This window comes from Ischnura elegans, chromosome 2 (genome assembly GCF_921293095.1).
Source record: "Ischnura elegans chromosome 2, ioIscEleg1.1, whole genome shotgun sequence".
Taxonomy (NCBI): Eukaryota; Metazoa; Arthropoda; class Insecta; order Odonata; family Coenagrionidae; genus Ischnura; species Ischnura elegans.
Genome location: NC_060247.1, coordinates 73,032,504 through 73,040,801, shown reverse-complemented (window position 1 = coordinate 73,040,801; position 8,298 = coordinate 73,032,504).

Genomic DNA, 8,298 nt, shown 5'->3' with positions numbered 1-8,298 from the left:
TGTTACAGTTCCTTAAAATTTTGGTTTCATTCACCTTTTCCATGATTAAATCTTACCTGTGACTTGAAAAACCATGGCTTACCCCCCCTAGTATTTATGCTGGGTACGCCCTTGAGTATTGTGTAATTCAATGATATCGGTCGTAGTCAGCTAAAGTTGAAGAGAGATCCTTCGTCCGCCTCTAAACTTATAAGCATGATTGAAGCTGACAAAACTCACGCCGGATAATGGAATGTTCCGAGGAAAATCACAATGAGTTTTAGAAATACACCTATAAATTATTCTCAGGTTTTACTTCAGCTCCTAAATGGTGCCGCTAAAGATTGATTAGGGGCGCTTACGCGGTGCTGGATGACGCAGAAAAGCTAGTAAATATTCACTCAACAGTCCCAATGGTAATGCAAGATAGGAATTTAATTTCAAAAAATAAACAAGCGCGTCAGAATTCAATAGCCAGGCCACATCTTCTGGACCTCGTGATTGGTTTTGCAAGGTTTTAAGATCGAAAAATTGCCCACAATATGAATGGAACATCAAATCATACGTCTGCAAGGCTTGATCCGCGGAACCTCTAGTTCGCTGCATGATACTTTACCCACTACATCATCGGAACGATCGAGCCACGAGGTGCTTCAATTCCTAATTTGTCGGACGTGTTCACAGATGTCCCGATGAGTGTAGACTCATTCCTAGGTGAGTCATGCGGTAGCATACTTCGGAGAATATGGGTAAGAATTCATAATATGATCTTTTGAGCGTTGTCGTAATGCGACGGATATGTTTATTTCCCCAGTACAAGGGGCATATAATTTTCAAAATTCTCTGTTTTTTTAAGAGCATTACGAGGACGAAATCTCGGAAGACGGACGTCTTCAAGTAGTTCCTGAACTGGCCCCTGTCACACGCTATTGGGCTTAGCGTTAATTTTCCGCCACTGTTCTATTGAGGTGATATGGGAGATAGGTGCGGTCAAACAGGGTCCTGCCACGACCACCGAGAGAGGTATCTATATATGAAAAGTCTAAACCAAGAATGCGGGAGCAAAAACCCCATCAATTTTGACCAAATCCTATTGCCAAAAAATGTCTGTCTCTCGTTCCGTCCGCAATTGGGCGGAATTCGAGTGAGCTACTGATAGGCCGGAAATTTCATAATTATTTCGGAAAGAAAAGTGGACTGTATGAAAAAGAAACAGAAGACAATATAATGAGCCTGCACTAGAGCACTGAGTGACTTACCCCAGGTTTCCAGGCTAGAAGCTCCTCCGTCAGACGTCTGGATGATAATGGTGATACCTTTTCGTCGGTTCATCCGTGAGTGAGGCCGGGTTCGTCGCCTCATGGTCCCAGGAAAGCAATACATATCAACGAAATATTCCGACAGGAGTCGGGATAAGGGGCAAGTCCCTCACTGCCCTCTTTAGGCCAAAAAGGAAAATAGACTTAGGGCGCGAAGACCAAACACTGCCTTCTTGCACAAAACTTATGATTGACTAAGTGGAAGTAGCATGGAATAATAGGTTACTTTACGAGCATAGAATGTTCCATTACTCTTCATTGACAGATCATCCACCTCTCAACACTAACCAAACTGCTGTGAGACTTCAACTTCACTATGACAGAATGAGGACAAACCTACAGTGACGCACTGCTTTTTACTTACAACCCTGACAGGTAATGGAGGGCGGTGGATTACTATGGATATCAGGGGAGGTTGTCTGGCATGAATAGCCCAAGGTAGAGTCAATATTTTTGGCCTTGATTTTGAGTCCGAATGCATCATGAAGGCGGTCGGGAGAGGTTCGGTTTGGACGTCGTTGGGTTGAGCTGATGGCTAGGAGGCACTAAAAGGCCCTTCATTCCTCTCGTGACGTAACATGCCTACACAGTCCAGTGGCAGATAGAGGAAAAACTCAAGAGGGGCGGGGGGGGCGCAAAAAATATCTTGAGCTGCCTTTACTTTTATCGTAATCAAAAATAATCAATTCACGCAAAGTTTAATAAAGTTTTATTAAACAGATTACACAAATATGAAATAAAATGGCATTTTATGCCACAAAAAAGTTGCAATTGTTGTTCTACAATGCGGGCGGCCCCGCAAGGGGGGGCCACCCCACATGTATCCGCCTCTGACGTAGTCTACGTAGTTTACTGAAAAAGGTTTGCTTTACGGCAAATGGTTGCAGAGTCAGCTGTAGCAGTGGCTCAGCGAGGGGGGGTTTTGGGGGATATAACCCCCCCCCCCCCCCAGAGCTCAGAGTCATTTTTAAGTTTAATCCATTTTATTTTATTGGATTGATATTACTAATAGAATAGTGTAAGGATTAATAAAATATCCCTCAGAAAGCCGTAAAACTCACCATTTTGTACCATTTATCTTAAAATTCTGCATTTTATTAATATCGCACCTATCGCCTATCCTGGTGGGTATTCCATATCCCCACACACCTTGGTATTAGTTGCACCTAAACCCCCTCCCCCCCCCAGCCTTAATTCCTGGCTGCGCCCCTGAGCTGTAGTGTTAATTTTACTGCGTTAAGGCAATGCATTCACACGCCCGAGTTAACACGTGAATTAAGTAACCAAATTAGAACATATTCTATCTTCTGTTCATCCGCCAGGACAATTTGGGAGGTTACACGCTGCGTTCTTAAATTCATGAATTTACACATTTCCTTTCACGTGTTTTTTTATCCTGTTACCAATGGTAAACATATCACATTGCCATTCATAAACGGTAGCTACCGTCGTGACGACGCATCGTTCCGACGACTTTCTATGGAATAATCCTGCCGACAGTTGCCTTCTGGTGGAAAACCCGTAAAAACTTCATCATCTTATAATTGTATTTTTGAAAGCATTGATAAGCATAATAGCATATGCTGGACGCGGGTTAGCGACCCCTGCCTTGATGAAATTGGATCTGAAGTTGACGTGAACCAGTAGTGTAGCCACCATCGGCGGATGTGGGGGGAGGGGTCACGGGGGCACGTGCCCCCCAAAGCACTCAAAAATAGACAAGATTTTTACTACAGTTATCATTAAGTTCGTTTTATTTTGTTTATTACGAAGTCTCAATCATTTAATTTAATATTGATAACTCTCATATCTAAATTAAGAATATTTTCTACAGTAATAGCTGTGTTTTGTCTTTAATCACAAATATGAGAAGACCTGTCAAACCCTTGTGCCCCCCCCCCCCCCAAAATCCTGTATCCGCCCCTGGTAACCACGGTGGGGTTTTCCAGGTCCCCCCCCCCCCTTTGAGCCTTTATAAGAGGCACCAAAAACGAATATTATGTAACTGGTTTTTCAAAATTAGTGTTTTGGGGACCTAAAAATGACGTTTTCAACATCACAAATCCCCTACCCCCCCTTTGCCTTGGGGTGTTTTCCATACACCCCAAAAAGCCCCCGAAATCTCCGGTAAGTACCCCATGTCAAAATCCAGGCAACGCTTCTAACGTGAGCCTTCACCAAAATTAAGTCGTTCCATTTTTTCCTGTCGTCATAGCTTCATGACCTCTTGATTTTCTTCTTCCTGGAGCAGTGGCCTTCTTGACCCTCCCATTTTCCGCTGGCAAAAAATAGAAGAGTAAATTTTGGAGGGAGGTTGAGGAAAGGGGAGAGAGGTGGAAAGGTTCGCCCACCTGTTGCCAACACATCTCCCCTCTATCCTCCACCCCTTACTTATCCCTCCCATTGTAGCCCTGGGGTAAGCGCTGTGAGTGAGGCGAGTCGCTACCTATCCTATCCTGCTGGCGTGTCAGCGTCATACAACGCTATAGGAGAGCGGTACCCATGTGCGTGTTTTGCAATTAGTGGTATCATTGGTTCTGGGTTGACCAGATTCCCAGATTTATCTGAATTAGTGATGGAAAAATGACGGTCAAAATCGATTTTTAATGTAAATGAAAATATGGACTTTTCATCGAAATTTGAACGAAAAGATCGATTAAGCGAAAAGTCGACGGTTATTCTTTGGAAAAAATATTGTTCCTACAAAACGTGTATTTTTCGTTCGAAAAACACTCAAAATTAAAAAAAAACGGAGCAGTCGTGGAACTGGCCGACAGAAGTGAAAACTGAAGTAATTACTATCCATTTACTTTTTATATAGATTCAATATTATTAAAGAACTAATTTTTCCAGTAATACTCATTTTTCAACAAAAATTGAAATTATTTTTTTTGGCAAACTGTTTATTATTAAATATATATTAAAAATACGATGTATATGAATAGAAAGTAACATAATTTATATATTAAAATATAATATCCTATTATTTCTTTTATTTAATATGCTTTAAACCTGTAATTATTCACTATGCACATAAAATAAACTGCCTTAAATTGTACTGATCTGTATTTTTATAGCGTGTACACTCTTCTGCACGTTCATGCACGAGCTCTTTATATTTAATGAACTTATACAATATACACTATAGATTTTTATTTTCAATTTAAATATTTTTAAAACAAAAAGACTTTAACAGTCCATATATTAACAATATATTAACAAAGTTTATTTACTATACCTAGTCAGCCTGCGTAGTTGAAATATCCATTGTAAAATTTTTTAAATTGTATGAGATTGAGGAAAAAATCCTCCCCGGCGGGGAATCGAACCCCGATCTCCCGCATGACAGGCTGACCGAAACTGACCACTATACTACCGAGGATGTGATACTAGGAGACGAATTTTAAGCCCGAAATGTATATCTCGCTGTAGCGATCGCGGTGTCGGGTCGGTGACGCTCACGCGAATTCTATGCTTTTTCCCCATCCCGCAAAAGTGCTTATCGCCGCTAAAGAAGTTTTCACTTCAATAAGAGTAGCGGAAAGAATCCCCAAAAAATTACTCATAGTCAGAATATATTATGATTAAATTTTTCGGCAAAAAAATTGTAAATGCCGCCATATCAAAGTTTTGGGATTTATGCTTCGAGCATGCCAGCGAAATTGTAATTTTTGAGAAAGGTCAACTGATTAAAATGCTTTTGTGACGGTGGAGGGAAAGCCATTCCAATAATGCGGGCTTAACATAAAAGTCTTTTACTCGGTACGGATGACGGTATCAATAGGCCATTAGTAACGCTACTGAGATCAAACGAAACATTCAAGATCGAAGTTAAAAAATCGAGTTTGGACCGAAATTAACGTATTGTATTTTACTTTGAAGAAAACAAGCAAGGTCCAAATTAACATGAAAAGAAACTAAGGGCAATTGATGCCGGAAGATAACTATAAGTACCTACCAATGTTAGAGGAAAACGGTTGTAGAAGCAGTACAGAGAAGGTTGGCCAGATGTAGGCAGATTAAATGAAGGTATTGAGCTTCAGACATGAGCAAAAATTAAAAGTCAATAAAGCAAAAACCAAATAATAGCATTTATGCATTAAAAATTCAATTAACTGATTAAAAGGGGTCACAATGTAACTTGTCTGAAGATATTTCCCATAAAATTTAAGGTGTGCTCAACAAATGCTTTCAAAAAGATACAAAAATATCACTTGGAACAATGTATTATTCGGAGATCTTCCATTTTTGGCATTTAAAACTCGATTTGATAGAGCCTTGATCTTCGAGTTTTGATGAAAACGCGATTTTCCGATTTCGATCTTGACCATTTCGTTTGAACTTCACTGAGTTACTATAGGCCAAAAATAACGCCATCCGTCCCGAATGAAATTTTTCTATCAAAGGCCGGTAAAATAGGAAAGCACGCCCTCGATCATCAATAAAGCATCACAATCATTTGATATTTCTGAAGAATTTAGTGAAGCCCAAAGTTTCCCAGTGGCGGTCCCAAAACTTTAATGTGCGTTCATATGCAAATTTTCGCCATTAATAATTCATAGCATGTATTCTAAGTAGATTTTTTGGGATTCATTTCTACATCTCAAATATGTATTTTGAGTGTTTTTCGAATGTACGATAAACATGTACTTGTACAAACTGTATTTAAAAAAGAATTGTCGATTTTTTTAGTTTCATGGATCTTTCGGTTGAAACTTCGATTTTTAAAAAGTTGAGCTTCTAATTTCGATTAAAAATCGATTGCTCGAAAAAACGATTGAAAAATATAGATCTTCTTGCGATTGGTCGATCTTTCGGTTGAAACTTCGATTTTCGAAAATTCGAGCTATTAATTTCGATTAAAAATCGATTGCTCGAAAAATCGACCGACATTTTTCCATCACAATATATTTCTTCTCCTGGAGAGGAGAAAATGAACCGGGTGTACCCCTTCACCAGCGCAGCAAACCCCCTTCTTATCCCGGGGAGGGGAGGAGACGAAAAAATAGAACTCGTTCCTATAACCACTGAGGGCGTCAGGTGGCTACCCACGACACTCAGCAGCGAGTGACGGGGGCGGAAAGATGAAACTCCGTAGGATGGCAATTGTGTCGAATACGCATGCGCAAGAAAACGTATGGACCATCCCTCTTGCGAGGAGTCCAATCCTTGTACCCTATGTCGCACCACCCACGTCCCTTTAGCAACTAAAAAAAAAGAGAAATTCCATCCTACGAGGTGGGGGAATTGCTTGTGGACTCGTGTACTTGTGTCTTCTGAGTTTCTCCAAGAGCACGATAAGCCTTAAGCGTAAAATTAGCCCCTCATGAAATAATAAATGGCAAACCATTGGCATTTAGACATTAAGTAGCTCATGTCACACTTTTAAGATGATATAATGATAATTATAATACAGCAAATTACATAATACAATTTGAAAATTTACTATTTTTTGTTTTCCTGATTTGCCAGTCGTTCACGAAAGCGTATCTCATATATTAATGTTATTCCCATTTTAATTTAAACGACACACCTATAATTTTAGTACGTGGATAGCGTTACTCGTTTGTTTCAGTCTTTCCATGTTCTCATAAACGTGCGTATGCTCATTGATCGTCATTCCGATGGGGGGGGGCGTTCCCCCTCCCTTCCTCATATTAACCTGTGAGGGGACTGCACTTATCAACTATAAAAATTGTTTTGGCACAGACGCAGGGCTTAACCTTAGTGACGTGAAGCGATCTTGCCCGTTACTCTTCGAGAATACACGTCAAATTTATTTGGACGAATTCACTCCTCTGGGTTTGCCTCCCATTATATCTCACGCGTACTCGAGCAAGTAGAGCTTCAATAACTGAAGATAAACAATCGACAATTTTGGAGGAAGGGAGCAAAATCATTGTAACATCAGGTTGACTCATTTTAAATGCGAATCTCCCAGAACATTTTATGCTAAATACATACGAATGATAACTGATATACTGCCGCAGCATTTCTTACGCGCATAATTTATTAAAGCCGTCTCACACGGGGCGCGTAGTTGCGCAAACGTTAGTACGAAGGCGCAGTCAAAATTGCGTCCTGTAAAGCGGTGAATTCCTAGAATGCATTGAAGTGAGATGAAAAAATAGGCCGTGTTCTAATTTCGTTCTTGCATGCGCGCCATTGCTCGCCATAATGAGAGATTAATGCATTTCTAACGTGCACAATTCCGTGTACAGTGTAAAACGGCCTTCCAAGCTTCTAGCGACTCTTAGACGAATGCGCATTAAAGCTATCTCTCTGTTTGCTTGCAGCATTTTTTTACAAATCGCGCGGCTTTCGTTTGAATTTAATTTAAATCACGGAGTATTTCAATCTGCGCCGAATCCCATATGCTCGCTGCATATTCAAGGTGCAGCCTGACTAGTTCAATATTCTACAGCACAGTTGCCGAATCCTAGCTCCTTCAGCGCAGAGCTTTGTCACAAATACTTTTTAAGGCCGTTTTACACGGGGCACGGAATTGCGCAGGTTAGAGCTGCATTTATTTCTAAAATGGCGTGGAATTGCGCGAATGCATGAACGAAATTAGAACAGGGGCTATTTTGCCGTCTCGCATCCACGCATTCTCTCATGTGTTCTAGCAATTCACCGCTTTACACGACGCAATTTTGATTGCGCCTTCACACGTACGTCAGATTGCGCGATTCCGTGTACCGTGTAATACGGCCTTTACATATGTTTCTCATGATTAGTTCGAAGTTATCGTTTAAATCGTTAAATGAATACGTTTCTAACCTGTGTGTGTGTGTGTAGCAAGGTGTAAAAATTACATGCTCCGTGTAAAACGGCCTTAAAACTAATTCAAACTACGGCAGTTTATTTTTCTTCGTCTTCCTCATTTCGGGGAGCGACTGAGACTCCTGGATACCCCCTTATGCTCCCATAATATCCCATATTTTCACCCCTACGTCATGGTAGGGGAGGAAACTTGCTTGTGACGACGGGACAAGAGTGG